This window comes from Schistocerca piceifrons, chromosome 1 (assembly GCF_021461385.2).
Source record: "Schistocerca piceifrons isolate TAMUIC-IGC-003096 chromosome 1, iqSchPice1.1, whole genome shotgun sequence".
Classification (NCBI taxonomy): Eukaryota; Metazoa; Arthropoda; class Insecta; order Orthoptera; family Acrididae; genus Schistocerca; species Schistocerca piceifrons.
The window spans coordinates 1063099939-1063118123 of NC_060138.1; the positions used below are offsets into that span (position 1 = coordinate 1063099939).

The window sequence follows — 18185 nt, forward strand, 5'->3', positions numbered from 1 at the left end:
TTATTGTTTTTCTTCTGCACAAAGAATAAAAAAAATATTTGAAGAACTTTATTTACATAGGGTGAAATTCTAATTGCTAATGAAATATAATATTAACAAGAGAATGGTTAAAACTGTATATGAAACCTTCTCTGTATTATTTTGTAATGTATAGGCTTCAACCAGAAGGCAGTGCAAAACGAAAATTTATAATTCTTATTTAATATCATAGGCCACAAACATACTTTGTTTCAGGCAATATGTTTCCACAGGGTGATCCCATTTGCACACACAAAAAGTGACTAATTATCTTTGTCAGGTGCTGTCAGCCATGGAACAAGAAGGAGTCCTAATACCCTAATACTGGTACAATAGGAAGTGTCCTCTACCATGAACATCACAGTGGTTTGCTGTCAACCATGGAACAGGAAGAAGCCCCAGTAACTGGGGCAGTTGCAAGTACACCATTGCATGTCACAGTGTTTTGCCTAAGTATAGATGTAGATGAATGCTCACTGCCTGAACTCTAACCAGACAATGAGTTGTAGTTGGTGTTACACTACTGTTAATATGTGAATTTGACTCCCTGTACATACTATACTGTCTTATGAACATCCTTTTTTCAGATGAAAACACTGAATTTTGTTGGAGATGTATCCCCTTGAAGCTTTAGATTCATTTAGATCAGATAGACACCAAAATCTTAATCAAATGAGAAGTAGACCCTGTCAGGCTTAGTTTAAGTCTTTATTTTTGTTTGCTCAGTTTCCTGACAGATTTATTTTAATGGACATCTTAACTACACTGCCTCAGATACTTGTGGCATACGACAGTCTTTGATCTTCTTGTATCTCATTTTATTCTTACATGTGAACTTAACCCTTGCAGTATCCCAGCCAGCAGTGCCATAAAACTCTTTCTGTTTTGTCTATTCAGAAGGCGTTTGCATTGTTGCATTTTTGTATGTTTCTTGGCATGTGCACCAGGTAGGTACGTCAGTCAGTTGTGATCCCATACATTTTCCCAGTGTCTTATATGATTAAGCACTTCACGGGTGTGCTGCCGGATACGATTGTCTTCAAGACACGATATTTTGGCAATCCATCTGGCCACCATCTTCAGTTGCGATCGCTGAGACATAATCACACCGGAACTGAATGAACATCAGAAATGGCGGCTCCTTTATACCCCGGGTTCAGGCCACTGCGCCTGTGCAAGAAGCAGAAGAGCTGCCCCCAGTGAAGTGAAAAATTGCAGCGCTGCCAGCGGTAGAAACTGGCGAAAGTGATAAATCACAAAGTAAAATGTAGCAGGTCGAAAACCAGACCATTGTCATTTTATGTCAGATAATAGGGTTCCATATCTTGCTTAAAGGAAAACCTCTATCTCTATTAATAATGTCATTGGATAATCGTATTTCGATGGATACCTTGAGCACACAATCCCAGTAATGTGAAGCTGGAGCAACAATTTGCGTCTCTTTAAATGACATATTATGCCCTTTGTTAGAGACAATGTTCGGCAATGGCAGATTTTTCAGGCTGGAGAAAATGTATGTGACACTGATGTTCCACACGTTGGTCATGAACTGCGCGAATATTCTGTCCAATATTGGCCTTTCCACAATGACAGGGAATTAAACTCCAGGCTTTCTCAGTCTCAAATGATCTTCGACAGATCCAAACAGGGCTCTAGTCTTGGGGAAAAAAAACTGATTCACTGGTATCCGGCACTGTTTCATCTGATGGTCCAAACTGAAAAGCACGATAAATTTGGTGATCGGTATATCCATTGAGATGTGTCAAATTTTCTGAATCAGAAATGGCATAAGCTCTTTTGACCAATGTACGTAGAACTCCCATGTGCTGATGTGGTGGGTGACAGCTCATAGAATGAAGATAACGGTCCATATGTGTGGGTTTATAATATACGCCATGTCCCAAGGTACCATTTTTTGTGTACTAAAATATCCAAAAAAGGTAATTTGCCATCTTTTCAATTTTCATCAAAAATTTGATGCATGGATGAAGACAGTTAAAATGATCTAAAAACTGATTAAGAGCTTCCATTCCATGTGGCCAAACAATGAAAATTTTAGCTGTCTTCATCCACACATCAAATTCTTAATGAAATTGAAAAACATGGAAAATTACCTTTTTTGGATGTTTTAGTACACAAAATGGTACCTTGGCACATGGCGTTTATTATAAACTCACACATACAGACCACTATCTTCATTCTACGAACTGTCATCCACCACATCAGGGCATGGGAGTTCTATGTACATTGGTCAAGAGGGATTATGCCATTTCTGATTCAGAAAATTTGACACAGCTCAGTGGATATACCGATCATCACATTAATCGTGCTTTTCAGTTTGGACCATCATGTGGACCAGTGCCGATTACTAGTAAATAAGTTGCTTTACTACCCTTTGTTGGAAGTATTTCTTTAAAAATTTCTAGAATTCTCAGGAAATATGATATTAAAAGTGTTTTTTTTTCCCCCTTTGGCCAAGACTAGAGCCCTCCTTGGATCTGTTAAAGATGATTTGGGATTGAGAAAGCCTGGAGTTTATAACATTCTCTGTCATTGTGGAAAGGCCTATATTGGACAGACTATTTGCACTGTTCATGACTGATGTGTGGAACATCAGCATCACGTACATTTGCTCCAGCCTGAAAAATTTTCCGTCGCTCAACATTGTATCAATGAAGGGCATAACATGTCATTTAAAGAGATACAAATTGTTCCTCTGGCTTCTCGTTACTGGGATTGTGTGCTCAAGGAATTCATCGAAATGTGATTATCCAATGACATTATTAATAGAGATAGAGGTTTTCCTTTAAGCATAATATGGAACCCTATTTTATCTGATAGAAAACAACAATGGTCTGGTTTTCGACCCGCTACATTTTAATTTGTGATTTATCACTTTCGCCAGTTTCTGCCGCCGGCGGTGCTCCAATTCTTCATTTCACAGGGGGCAGCCCTTCTGCTTCTCTCGCAGGCTGTAATATCTCTTTATATTCGATGAATTATTCAGATATAATTTTACCCTTGAATGACGTTTACTAATTTTCTATCTTCATACTCGCAGAATCCATGCGAAAAGTAGTTCATACAATAGCTATGCCATGAGCGTATTATAAGTATTCTTTGTAGTACTCTCTCTGGTGGTTGTTAGAAAAAAAAGAAAGGGAGCTGAAAGCAAAAGCTGTAGAAGCTGGCCAGACAGGCACCCCAACGGCTGCTACAATCTGTGTTAGACAAGGGTGACATCATATTGCAAATTTAGTGTAAAAAGTTCCATATTGTCTGAATTTGTCCTATACTGACAGGACATTCTAGTCCAGTCGATTTTCTTATCTGCAAAAGTACACTAGACAATAGCAGTGGTACAAAGGTAGTGCCAAATTACAAACTATCCAGTAACAACAGAAGTATTGCTGGACAATGTACAGTAAATAACATGTAATAACCTTCAACCTGGTTTGAAGAAATAGAACAGCATTTGGAAAGAGAGTAACATTTTGAAAATAACAAATGACACAAGTAGAGTTTTCAGTTCTTATGAAAGCTCGCTTACTTTTTCTTTTTTTTCTTCTTCCTCTCTCTTCTCCATTCTCAAGGGAAAAATGTGATAAAATAAAAGTGCAAGAAAGTTGTGTACAATGTTGGAAATGATGAAAAAGAAAATCTCACTATGCTTTTAACAGCATATGCTGCTGTAAAGCTTGCTCCTCCTAAGAACATGATTTTCTCCCATCTCTCTCTCTCTCTCTCTCTCACACTCACTCCTCCTAAGAACATGATTTTCTCCCATCTCTCTCTCTCTCTCTCTCTCTCTCTCTCTCTCTCTCTCCCTCCCCCCCCCCCTCTCCCTCCCTCCCTCCTCCATGTGAAGAGTATTCCTGTAATTATAGCTAATAGCATACCATGAACATGAGGGTGTCACAGTGGAGATTTGTTTTCTGATACAGAAGTCTGATACAACTATTCCACAGCAAAACTTACTTTCAACAGGTGTGGTAGCAGTGCATTCCCATAGGATAACAGAATATTCAACAGGTGTGGTAGCAGTGCATTCCCATAGGATAACAGAATATTATGTCCTCCAGGAATCACATTGGGTACACCACTTACAGCATAAACTGTACAGCAACTACAATGTTTTGTGAGCAAGTAATACCAGTCAGTATCTTTAATTTTAACACAAGTCTTGACTCCCTTAATTACCTGCTTATACATGTGCTTGTACTACAGGTTATTGGTAAAGCAAATACTTATTGAATAGGTCTTCACACTTTTAATACTTAGCAGAAATTCTGAAAAAAGTAAATTCTTTTATTACTGTATCACCTCTATGGTGAATTAAGAGGTACTGACTGGTTTCGTTGAACATTTAATAGAAGCCTTTATTTTACCTGCTATTGATAAAGAGCCATTCCAAGTTCGGTACATTACAATCTCTCGCATTTTTCATGAGGTTTGTTATTCTGTACAATGTTGACATTGTCGGTATTAAAGGTAATTCATGAAATAAATTATATTTAAACCAGAAAATTAAAGGTTCCACATGACACATGAAAAGTACCTTGTTACACACATGTATGTACAGATTCCAAAATGTCTGTGAATTTGAGTTAAACTTTTTTAAATAGAAATATGAAGATCACAATACTTTGGGTCTGCAATAAGTCAAACGTAAAATACTTTAGTTCCCTATGGGAAACTTTGTTCTTTACGTGACTCGTGCAACTGCTTTCACTCTTAATGGAAAACTAAATGGTTTGTGTTAAAGTTAACTTGCAAAAAGTGTAACCATAGTTACATAATTTCTGTGAAGTAAGATTCCTTAATGTTAATTCCTTCCTTTGTCATTGTAACTTGATAATTTCAGTTCCATATGGGACATATGACCTAAAAAAAAAAAAAAAAATGAAATGCTTTTATTACTATGACCAAACAAAATCTTTTTAACATGTAGTACACAGTTCAAATCAGCAAAAAGTGTAACTGTATAATTAAGGTAAATGTTGATGAAAATTAGGCATGTAACATGAATACTGAAATTTCCTAATCCGCAACTTGTGGTCGTGTGGTAGCGTTCTCGCTTCCCGCGCCCGGGTACGATTCCCGGCGGGGTCAGGGATTTTCTCTGCCTCGTGATGACTGGGTGTTGTGTGATGTCCTTAGGTTAGTTGGGTTTAAGTAGTTCTAAGTTCTAGGGGACTAATGACCATAGATGTTAAGTCCCATAGTGCTCAGAGCCATTTGAACCATTTTTTGAAATTTCCTAGATTTCCAAGTGTAACTGTAATCACTGTATTCAGTACTTTGTAGTGCTAGAAAGATAATTCTATATGATTATTTGCATTCTCTTCCCCTCCCCCCTCCCTCAACACAGGAAAATATAATAGAAAGATCTCCTAGCAAAATAAAGACAAAATTAAGAAAATTAGGTTTTGCCTGAATCAGGCCCCCTTATTCTAGAATGGTTCTAAAGTAATAAGAATGCTTACGATCAACTGGAACATTGTGTTCATTCTAAGAAGTATTAAAACAAGAATTAAGAGAGTAACAATTTTATTGCTCTTATGTTGCAGAGTATCCACAAACATTACTGTTTGACACATAGGGCCACTGCATACTCCATTAGATCACACCCATTCTGTGATTAAACTGCTTTCTTAAAGTGAAAAATTCAAGTTAACATAGTTATTGAGGGAAATATTTTCTCACACTGAAAGCTATCTGTCAAATAAGTCTCAGAACTTTTTTTTTCATTAATTTCACACAAATCACCTGTTTTTAATGCAAGTGTATATTTTGTAACACCTAACATCTTAAAATAAGCTTATATAATAAATAATTATAATTTTGTTACAATATCTACACAGGATGTAAAGAGTTAATTTTACTTCAATGTGATTCATCGTTTGAAGTTCATCATTATACAACAACAAATCTATGGACAAAATAGTTTTAAAAAATCTGTCAAAATGTCACACCCATCTGCATAAAATGTCCCAATACATAATCTTTTCCAATTTGAGCACTATACATGATTAAACAATATGAGTTTATTTAACTTCTGCCTTATACGTGATTTGTTGTTTAAAATTTTCTCAGCGGGCTTTTTTTTCCATATGTTTTTAAGCATGTGCAGGAGTACAGGGATGCAAACTTACAAACAAGTTGAGTCTGATGTAAATCCTCAATCCCAATTCCATAATGGTAATCATGAGCAGGAGCAGGAAATGGGTAATCTACGAATTTAATTTTAACACAATGCAAAATCTTGGCCTGTAAATATTTCTGTCGCATATCCCCAGCAATCACAAATATCTGAAACAGTTTCTGAGTATTCTACAACAGAGTACACGCAGTCACTTGTTTTAAACAGTTTTCCCCAGTTAACAGAATTTACAAATGCATTTTTATTGGCCATATTGGGAAAAGCATAGAGATAAATACATTCTAATGCAGATTTAACATTTCTTGCATGGAGCAGCAATGGAACACCAATGATTTTTAAGCTTTTGATATAATTTTCAGTGTCTGAAAATACCAAGGACTAGTGTAGCAGGCGATACAACCCGTCGGCTTTGGACATTGACGTCACAAGTCGCCAATCGAGAAGCGATTCTTCTTAGTGTTGTAGCTCCCTTCAGTGGCTGATAAGTGTTTTTTGACTTTTTAAAAAAAAATCTCACGAGATAGAATAAACAGATCCACTTTATTAAGCAATCAGTACAAAAACTAAACTGAAACATAACAGCAAAAGCGAAAATGGTAAACTGCTCTCTGGCGGCTTGTGACGTCCTTGTCCAAAGCCGACGGGTTGTATCCCCTGCTGCACTAGACCCTAATAATGCCAGTTGGAGACTCAATAGCAGATACTTCTGCTAGAGCATTTCTGGCAAACTTAATCATATGGCACATGTCCAAGATACATTAAACATTGTATTTTTCCACAGGATGAGGAAAGTAGCTTTTAAAATCACCCTTGTAAAAATTTAAGGTACAGCCAAGTGAACGTAAAGTGCTTATATTTACCTTACAGCCATCACATGTAACACACCAAACCCTAATGCTAGAACTATGCAGCCTCTCTAAAGCAGATTTTATCAGTGTGGCCTGATTATTTGCCTGTACACCGTTGATAAAGAAATATGCAATCAGGCATTTAAATTTGCCTTTAATAGAGACAAGCATGAAAACCAGAGCCTCAGATGGCTCTACTACTTCTTTTACTGAGGCACTTCCCCACCAAAGTCTAAAAAACCTGTGCTTAGTTCCTTGGTCCCAAACTACTTGCTTCCTAATTGCCACACTGTCTACAATTAGACAATCACTGAACTGGTCCCTTACAATGTACTTGAAAACATCTTTTAAGACGCCAGGTTCACAGTCTACACTTGCCACCCATTTTGAAATCAATGGGGCAGAGGCATTAATTTTTTCAGGTATTCATATGCTGCTGGTGAATAAAAGTACACAGTCATCGCAAACATTTTCACATTTGTTGTGTATCTATTACCCTTTGATGAGAGAGAGTTGTTCACTAAATTGCACACTAATTCCACTTGTGTTCCTTTCTGATGATTGAGGAAGTTATGTAACTTCTCAGGAAGATGCCCCTTCTCCTTCAATGAACTTATCATGTCATCCACGGAAAACACTTTCTTCTTCGAATTTTTTCACGAACACACTTCAGTTTACGTTTTAATTCTTGCACAATGTCTGAGGGAAAAAAATGCAAGTTTCGGTCGCCTTGTCTTCCATTTATACTTTCGACTGTATACCACAATCAATTACTGAAGAACCAACTGCACTCTAAATAAGGAAATAATTTCGTTATATACGATTGAAATAACTCAAGGTTTGATGAAAAAATATTATAAGAAAACGTTGGGGTGTGAAAACATCCTTATACTAACGTTTTCGACACAATTCGCAGCTTCTGCATTGGATAAGTGGGACATGCTTTCCACGGAAGAATTCTCATTGACAACATTCTCCACGCAATCAGCAGCGTCTGCAATGGGCAAATCGAGCACGGATTCCATGACAGAACGCTAAAAACAAAAATATGGACCTGTATTACAACATTGCTTAGACCTATGTAGCGTACGAAATAAATTTACAAAAGTAAAAAGCGCACACACAGCAAGGAAAGTAATTAGCTACCTCAAATGGAGAATAATCGTTTTCACTCAAAATCCTAACAACATGTCGTCGTGACTGTTTATTTGGTGCATCAAATGTGTCGGAAAGTCAAAAACTATGGCACTGCTTCTGGTTTGAAACGTTTCTCCCACGTTCCAGGGCTCACTACGTAATCATCTTGTCGGAAACGGTTTCCGCAAAGAAAACTGCAAGACGTAGGATTAAAATCTTTCCGCTTCACTGAAATAATCCATGTCTTTAGTAGCTCTGGGTGCTTTAGAGGAAACCTGTTCAAAAACATCGAATTAGCAAACGCACTAAGTCTGTATTTTTATCGTATTGTATCGGTAGTCGTATTACCTGTGAAATGGTAAGTCACTCTCCTTACTCCATCGCTTCGTACAATTGAAATCGGAACAAGAAATCACCATTTCGATAGTCCGTAATTCCTTATACACCGTACAGACCGAGAGTAACTTCTTGCCAAATTCGAATATGGCGGGCAATACAGACGACTGTAATCAGCTGGTAGAGCCATCTATCGGTAGGTCCGGTAGTTGAGCATCCCTCATTTTGCTAGCTTTAGACGCCTGTCGCCTGTAGAAGCAGAGGCCACGGACAGCAATTCTGAGACTGTTGTGGCTAGCGGTAGCAATATAAATAATCCCGCTGGTTCAGAAAACATTCATACAACAGCTGATCAGAGGGTTGTTGACACATTAGTTGTTATTATGCAACAGTTGTCTCTATTAGCCAAAGGACAAGCGGAGGTAAAACGAGACTTATCCGTTATACAAAATGAACTCCAAAATCAATTAGCCGAAAATCAAACAGAATTACAAAATCAGTTAAGAGCAACCTTTACCGAATTAGATCAGAGATTAAATACCCAGACACAGGAAATAAAGGAACAGGCAGAAAGGACCGAACAGAATCTTATTGCTCGAATTGAGCAGGTCCAACAACAATGCCAAGAAAACAATAGTAAATTAAAAGCGGAACTAACCGAATATGTATCCGTCAAAATTGACACGATACAAAAACAAGTAGAACTGGTTCCTCAAGTAATACAAGCTCAAAAGGACATACAGTGTTCCGTAGCTATGATACCAGAAATAACAGAATCCCAAGATAATCTAAAGAAGCAATTTGACGAAGTGAAGGAAAAACAGTAGATAGTGGAACATAGAATGAATGTACTTGGGGGAAAGTTTTCAGAAATGACATTAGAGCGGCAAAATTCTCCTTCGGAAACGATAGAAGAAACTGTGAAAGTAGCTTTACAGTCAATTTCAGAGAGTTCCGAGGATAATTTTTTTAACAAAGGGTTAAAGGAAGTTCGAGAACAACTTGGCGAAGATTTCTCGCTTTGGAAAGAAAACATCGAAAGATCACTAAATCTCTCGCCGGAGGATTTAGAAACAGCGAGAAGTAGGAAACAACATTCTCAATCTGCGCGTGAAATTCCGTCCATGTCAAGATCCGATGTAGACGGAACTGGTACGTCACAAGTTAGATTCGATATAACGGATAGCCACAGGGAAGAGTACGAACAGGATGATTTTTGGAATCGTAGTACCGTTGAGGAAAAGATGATTAAACAGAGACAATTTCAAATCTTTAACCCTGACAAAAAGAATGTTCATCCTGTAGTCTTTATTCGAAGTTTCAGAAATCTATTTCCACGATCTTGGACAGAATGGCAAAAGATTAGTTTTGTATCTGGATATATACAAGGAACAGGAGCATTGTGGGCATCCGAACAAACATCTTCTTGTAAATGTTACAAAGAATTTGAGCAGGCTTTTCTAGCAAAATATTGGTCTGCTGGAATACAAGAAAGACTTAGGCAGGAAGTATTATATCCTGAGCCTTTCTCATTTTCTAGAGGATCTCTAAAGAGATATTTTGAGAAATACATTAATAAATCTTTGTATTGGGATGTACCGATTCCTTTGTCGGATATACTTAGAATACTCAAGTCCACACTACCCACCAGTATAAGGAATCAGCTGTTATATGTAAATGATAAGGATATAGACTCATTTATGACTACGCTTGATCGTATTGATATAATTGAGGAGGACAATTAAAGGGCAAGAGAAATGTCATATCAAAGAAGAGCAATAGAAGCGAATCCGAGCTGCAACTCGAGTGGGAATGGCAGTAATGGTAGCAGTAACAATAATCATAACCAACTACACTCTCCAAGGAGACTTAGCAATGGACAAAATGCAAACAATAATTATTACCATAATGGAAACTTTAGTAATGGTGCAGCGAGGGGCTATTTTAGGAACAGTAGGAATTTTAATCGATATAATCCAATGTATGGCAACACAGGACAGTTCTACCAACACCAGCAGAACAACAACAATAATTACATGAATCAAGCAAGACAACATAGACAGAATTCACCACAACAACCGATAATCACTGAAGTAGCTGAAGAGACAAATACCAATCGGACCAATAATCAGTCAAACTAAACATGACCGCATCGTGACCCGGAGGAGCGGTCAGGGGATCTGTTAGGGGCGAAACAGTAAAATTACAATTGTTAAGATATAATGATGGTGAGCTGTTGACTGAAGAGTTAACAAAGGATTTAATAACGTGTCATAATGACAGGTCGAGTGTTCCGGTATCGGAAGTATTTGTTGAAATAGAGGAAGTTCCAACGAATGTGGTATTAGACACCGCTGCTTCCGCCAATGTCATCTCAGGCGCTCTTTTTCGGAGAATTATTAGGAAGAAGAAGGTACCAATGTTGCCAGTACAGAACTGCAAAATCATCGGAGCTGTTAGAGCACGCTCTCCCAATGTCAAAATACAAACACAATTAGAGATGAAAATGGGAAATGTAGCAATAAAATGCGCGTTACTTGTAGTGGAGAAGTTATTAGTGGACTGTATTCTTGGTATTGGGAGTATGCAGGAGTACGATTGTCAAATTGATTTTTTGGAAGGAATAGTTAAATTTAGATTAAATGGAGAAGAGATAGCACTGGATTTAAATAGAAAGGAAACTGTGCATGAGAAATACTGTCGCGGTGCCATAATTCAATTAATTGACACTACAAACGGTCGTTGGAAGGCGCTTTCAAAGGATTTGATACAACAGGAAGACTTTAACCAAACATCAATGATAAAAGCTAGTGAATCAAATCAGCTTACCGGAGAACAAAGGCAGCAGCTTCATTATTTGTTAGAGGCATATGAAGAGATTTTTGATGAGAAATCAGGAGTTATTAAAGGGTATATTTGTCACCTACAAGTGAAGCCACATCAGACTTACTGTTACACGCACTATCCGGTCCCCTGGCGTTTAAAACAATCCGTTCAAAGGGAGATAAATAGAATGTTGGAATGGAACTTGATTGAGCCATCAACTAGTCCATATTGTTCTCCGCTCTAAGTCGTTCCAAAACCTGGAGGCAATGTAAGAAAAGTATGAAGACCAGAATTTAAAATGGGAGGAAAAGATTCGACTCGCACTTGTCAATTTAACTAAAAAGGCAATACAACGGAAATTGACATATGATAAACGGATTCACCGGATTCAGACGTTTCATCTTGGAGAAAAGGTTTTATTGAGGCGACACATCCATTCCTCGACACTGATGAAGAACATAAAGAAATGGAATCTTATTTATACCGGACCATATGTTATTGTAAATGTACCAAATCCTGGATCATACTTGTTGGCATATCCCAAATCGAAAAGAATAAAGGGATTATTCCCGCATAATGATATTAAGAAATTTTTTGAAGGATCGTATATCTGTGATACCAAATATGGAGCAGAATTTAGAGTGGAATTTGACTATGAGTCGAATGTGTATATAAATATCAAGAAGTTTATGTTGTCTAGAGGTTAAGAGACAGTGAGATTACTCCTGTGATAGGTTAAGAGACAGTGAGATTGCTCCTGTGATACGTTAAGAGACAGTGAGATTACTCCTGTGAGAGGTTAAGAGACAGTGAGATTACTCCTGTGATAGGTTAAGAGACAGTGAGATTACTCCTGTGACAGTTTAGCACAAAAATTTTAAGATAGGTAGAAGAATTTGTTAATTACTAGTGTTTGTAAGTGTGGACTATGAGCAGAAGCCACAGTGATATACAATGAAAGTGCATCTACATTTCCTCAAGACACGGCACTTATGTGAGAATTGCGTGTGAAACTTGAACAGTGTGGGATATGTAGGTAAATACGCTGTGTGTATGATGTGCGCTGTTCGCGCAAGAAAACAAATGAACTGTGAAATGAAGCAACAGTCGATAATGTCACTGTTGCAAAAAATTGAAGAAACTCTCTGGTTGCGCGAGAGAAAATTATTGTAATTTTTAGATTTTTTAATTATGCCTTCTTTACCAGGAGAATTAATTTAAGAATTTTAACTAACATTTTAAGAATAGCAGTTTGTGTGTTTCATATTATGGACATAACTGTTGAAATATATTTCCATAAATGTTCATGAGAGGATGAAGAAGATTCTGCGATTGGATGATTTGTTAAATGAACATACGTCATCATTAATGATATTTATTTGGAAGTGGATCTATAAATCAATGTTATAAGAATAATGAAAATTTTTCAAATTATTCCTTTTGTGGAGTCAGTGTCATATGCCTATGTTTAAAATTTTTCATCAGGTGTAAACTTAAATTTTATCCTTAATTTCGTAATTGAAAGCAAACCTCGGACAGATTCAATGCTCTACTTCCACCTGGACTATAACAAAACGAAGATTAGATTAAAATTTTTTTTGAGAGGAATACATTCGATATGAGCTACAACAAAATTTAATTGCCCACAGTCTATTTGGCAATGTTTTGGACAATCAGCAGTTGTAATGCAAAACAACTTTGGTATTGAGGACTACAAAAAAATTCGTGATTGTCAGGACTGATGGATATTTCAGTCTAGTACAGATGGAAGAATATAAGAATCCACTCCGATTTTGAGTTCAACGATGAAATATGGACTTCGTTGCCTTAATCCACTCTCTTCCAGGGATTTATTCAGTCAGAACCTTTTCTTATTCCACTTTAAACCTGTTTCATGTTCACGTCCCTGACCATCTGTTCCTGAGATCATCTTCCTGTTTCTACGGCACGTTACCAGCTTCTGTCCTGTACCATAAGCCATCGCCTGTCCTCCGTGCCGCCTACACCAAACGCTGTACGTCGCCTACCCGGTGTCCGTACCCAGTGTTCCTGTTCCATCGACTTCACAACGAGATCGCCGGCTACATCGTCGAAAGAAGAATTTTGAAAATTTTTTTTTTTAGCAATATCGTAAAATTTTTTTTTGGCTATGAGACACTTTTCCTTCGATCTAATCTATAGAGCTTCTATATATTTCAAAATTACTGGATTTAGGCTTTCCTATCTTCTTTAATACCTGATCTGGGGTCTATTCTTCCGGGTTTTCCAGGGTTTCCCTGTGAAGGCCAGTTCCCGAATGGGTAGACTTTTTCGTAATTACACCAATCTACATCTTCCCTGATTATGTACTTGGGATGCGGGTATACCCCGGTACATGTAAAAGCTACAGCTTAGGTATTCTCGTAACTTATTGTCTTAACATGTTACCCATACTCTCTGTAGTAAAATTCTACTAATTCAAAATATTCCTCTTTTGAATAAACAACCCAACAAATTTTTTCTGTTAGCTCGCAAAGTGTATTACCATTAACTTTGCTCACTGCGAGGGGCAATTGTAATATCTCTTTATATTCGATGAATTATTCAGATACAATTTTACCCTTGAATGACGTTTACTAATTTTCTATCTTCATACTCGCAGAATCCATGCGAAAAGTCGTTCATACAATAGCTATGCCATGAGCGCATAAGTATTCTTTGTAGTACTCTCTCTGGTGGTTGTTAGAAAAAAAAGAAAGGGAGCTTCCGAGATTGTCTTCGTGCCGATTAGCCTGAGCTTGGTTTGGATGAACTGTAATCTGATTATTGAGATTTATCACAGAAGATAACTGAGACGAAACTCTACGATTAAAAAGGAAATATATATAGATTGCTCCTTCAAATAAAAGGTGTGTATTGGAAATTTGAGAATTAATGATATTTATCGATATATTGCGTAGTTGTTAATCAGAAGGGAACTTCCGAAAGACTGGATACGAACCTGTATTTAATAATCCAAGAGCTCCATTACTTCTTCGGAAGGTTAAACTTCATCAAAGCCAAATATCCGCTTGATATGAGGTTTCCCGACTGATTATACAACGCTCCCAAAATTACGAGGCATTTTATTTGTACAGATTAGCAGACTGCCGCAAAGCACGAGCCTGCAGAGAAGAAGAATCATCGCCTGATTTCAGAGTCATTTTGAGTGACTGAGCTATGACTGTGTTTCCTATCATGAATGATTGATTGCTCGAACGAATTGAGAGCTACAGAATTACGTAGAAAAGATAGGAGGAGCGCATCTGAAGATGGCGGCCAGATGGATTGCCAAAATACTGTGTATTGAAGAGGTCACTTCTGGCAGCATACCCATGAAGAGCATAATCAAGTTAGTCAGTCGGCTAAAATTTTTAAGTTGGTGACACAGGACACCAGCTGACTTCACAAATCTAGAATTTCTGGAGCAAATAGCTAAGAACTTCTTCACTTATTTATCAAATTTTACATATACACTTGTACTGATACACTGTCAGTTTTTGCTATGTTTTAGGTTACTAATTGTGCAGTGGTGCTTGACTCAGAGATAGGCAGTTTGAATCCTCTGGTGGTGAAAAAATTTTCACTACAAGTATTGGCCAGCAAGGGGAGGAGAGGAGGTTGTGTGAAGTTCCTCATCACCAGACTTTCCATCAGTGTTCTGCATTAAATTCCAAATCTCACTGCAGTGTTTCACACAGTGAAGGGACATTATAACGTTGATGCTGATCAGTCCATCAGATGGTAACACTGAGCTTGATGACTCCTCACTATTCAAGAGAATAGGGACAGGCTATGTGTCAGAACCAGGCTTTCCCCTCTCCCTTCTATCATCATCATACAACACAAGTAGCCACTTACATTCAACAGATACATTTAGGTTGCGACTCTCACACATTGCAAGGAAAGGGGTCATTGTGTATGGAGGAAGAAAACCCTTCCCATTTAGGTTGTCTGAACCTCCAACTGAACACACAAAAAGAGTCATATCACACAGTTGTTTGGGAGACCCTCAAGGTACGCGATACTCACCATCTGACCTCTGATATCTAGAAGTTTTTGAACATATGGGCTGAGGACCTTTCTGTTGTATCTTGATTGTCACTATTTTCAGAGCAACATTGAGCTGAAATTTTAACAGCAGCTGTGCCAGAGCATTCACAGTCTTCTGTGGAAATCTTTTTTATACAAGGTGGAAACTCATCAGATGATAAAGTTTAATTGTGCCCTCTATGACATGGGTAAAACAGTTTGTTTAACTGGAGAAGATGAATGAGAAGTGCGAATAAGAGTTTGATTTTGAAAGGAGCTGCACAATACTGTGAGTGAGCAGTGTGGGAAGCAATGTCTTCAGAATAACGCACCTAGTGTATTTTATTGTGCTTTAGACAGCAGGTGCATATTAGTGTCTTATGTTCACTCACTCGCATTGCAGTTTTGACAGTTCTGTGTTCTTTTGCGAATCGCTTGTTGTGTTAATTAATCATGTTGTTGTTGTTGTGGTCTTCAGTCCTGAGACTGGTTTGATGCAGCTCTCCATGCTACCCTATCCTGTGCAAGTTTCTTCATCTCCCAGTACCTACTGCAACCTACATCCTTCTGAATCTGCTTAGTGTATTCATCTCTTGGTCTCCCTCTACGATTTTTACCCTCCACGCTGCCCTCCAATGCTAAATTTGTGATCCCTTGATGCCTCAGAATATGTCCTATCAACCAGTTCCTTCTTCTCGTCAAGTTCTGCCACAAACTCCTCTTCTCCCCAATCATGCATAATAAAATGTGTTGAATTCAGAAGTGTTCATTCATTGTTCTAATGACATAGAGTGAAATGGAGGATATCTACAAATCTGTAGTGCAGTTTTCTACTTTTAATGCAAAGGTAAATACTTTATACACTGTTTTGTCTTGCAACACCCAATGTTTACATATTTTTGTGGATGAGTGCTACTCTGTTTCACCGTTGCAGCTATCATATGTGATCTCCATTATACAGGTCTCGCATAACTGATAATATTATATTCCGTTTCATGATATCTTCGTATCCGTAGACTGTATTCTTCAACATGTCATCAGCACTTTTTAGTTGATCATGTGTTGCCTAATGGTACAATATGTAATGACAGGAAGTTGGTCAAATTATGACAGCAAGATTATTCAAGTCATCACTTAATCTGTCAGTTGTGGTAAATATATAATAGAGTGGTTTCCTGATGAAGGCAGTGGGCTCACAATACCTATATGTACTTGGGAGAACCAGCCTGTTGCCTTTGGAAACTCTTCCACCAGCTTGTGTACATGTCTTATCACTTTACATTGCTGACACAGTATGCAGGTTCTTATCCACTGGTGACTATCTGTCATTGTGCTGGGCCCAAGAACCTCACTGTCAAAAGCTTAATGCTTATTTTTGTGTAGGGTGGGCTAGGTTATGAATACTATAAAAAAACCACTTTGCATAACTTTTTTGGTACAAAAGATCTGGGGCTGGTTTTTAAAATATCGTACAAAATCATATGCTTAGTCCATAATAGCCACACAGGCTTAAGCTGTAGCCCAGTTGATTCCTGCAACTGTTTATCACTAGCTTGTGCTCTGCCGAATTGTATGTAATCAATTGTGCACAATATAGCTGCAATTCATGAGAAAAATTCAGGTGCTACATTCTTCACCCCTTTTATGTGCCTTATGTCCTTGGTGAATTGGCCAGTAAACTCAAGCTGGCATAATTCTTGTGTGGATCAGCTATCCTTGCATTTGCTAAAGGCAAATGTGATAGATTTATGTTCCATAAACATTGCAAAAAGCCTGGCCTCCACATAAAGATGAAAGTGTTTCACTGTTTTGTAAATAGCTAATAGTTCCCAGGCGTATACACTCCACTTGATTTGAGCCTCTGTCAGTTCATGAGAGAGAAAACCCAAGGGCTGCCAAAGTCTCCTGTATACTGATGGAGAATTATGCTGATTGCCTGCTGGCTATCATCTACCACTGTCACTTACAATGTGTCCTGAACTGGATGGGCCAAAAAAACTGCTGTTTCCAAACTTTCTTTTACCTTTTCAAAGGCTCATAGCATTTCCAGTGTCCATGGCAGAGGGTTGTACCTCATTGTTACCTGACTGTGTTGCTATCAGTGGTGCTCAAATCTCTGCTGCTCCTAGTAGGTGTTAACAGAAAAAGTTGTGATTCCCAGGAATCATCTTAACTGTTGAAACTGCTTTGGGTGTGGTATGTCCCTGATGATGTCCTGAGTGTCCTAAGACATGTCAAGTGCTTCTGTTGCAGAGCACACTTTGCTTTGTTGACTATTACACTATAGTTGCATATCTTCATGTATTGTTGTCATCTTGGAAAATACCAGAATATCATTGAGATAAACAAAGCAGAAATTGAGTCCTCTTAAGACTTCGTCTATGAAACACTGCCATCTCTGTGCAGCGTTCTTGAAACTAAATAGCATATGCAAATATTCAAAAAGACCAAATGGGGTTACCCCTGTGGTCTTGGGTATGTCTTTTCCCTCTACCGGTATTTGACTGCAAGCCTTCTTAAAATCAATCATGCTGAAGGTCGTAGCTCCCACTTGTACAATTATGAAATCCTTAATATTCAGTACCGGGTAATGGTCTGGAAGGGTGAGTGCATGTAATACGCAGTAATATCTGCAGGACCTCCAGGTGCCATCTTTCTTCTTGACCAGATGCAGTGATGAAGACCGTTGGCTGTCTGATCTGTGTGTAGCCCCTGTTTGCAGCATTTCTTCAAGCTCTGTTTTTGCTATGGCAAAGCAGTCAGCTGCTAATGTTCTTGGTCACTGAAAGACTGGCTGAGCAGGTGAG

General features: G+C 38.0%; 1 protein-coding gene across 3 annotated transcripts in view; it reads right to left on the reverse strand.

The window, feature by feature from the left end:
* Positions 1-18185, reverse strand: part of LOC124753909 (calcium release-activated calcium channel protein 1-like) — a 256973-nt gene that overhangs the window by 1370 nt on the left and 237418 nt on the right. The window lies entirely within an intron of this gene.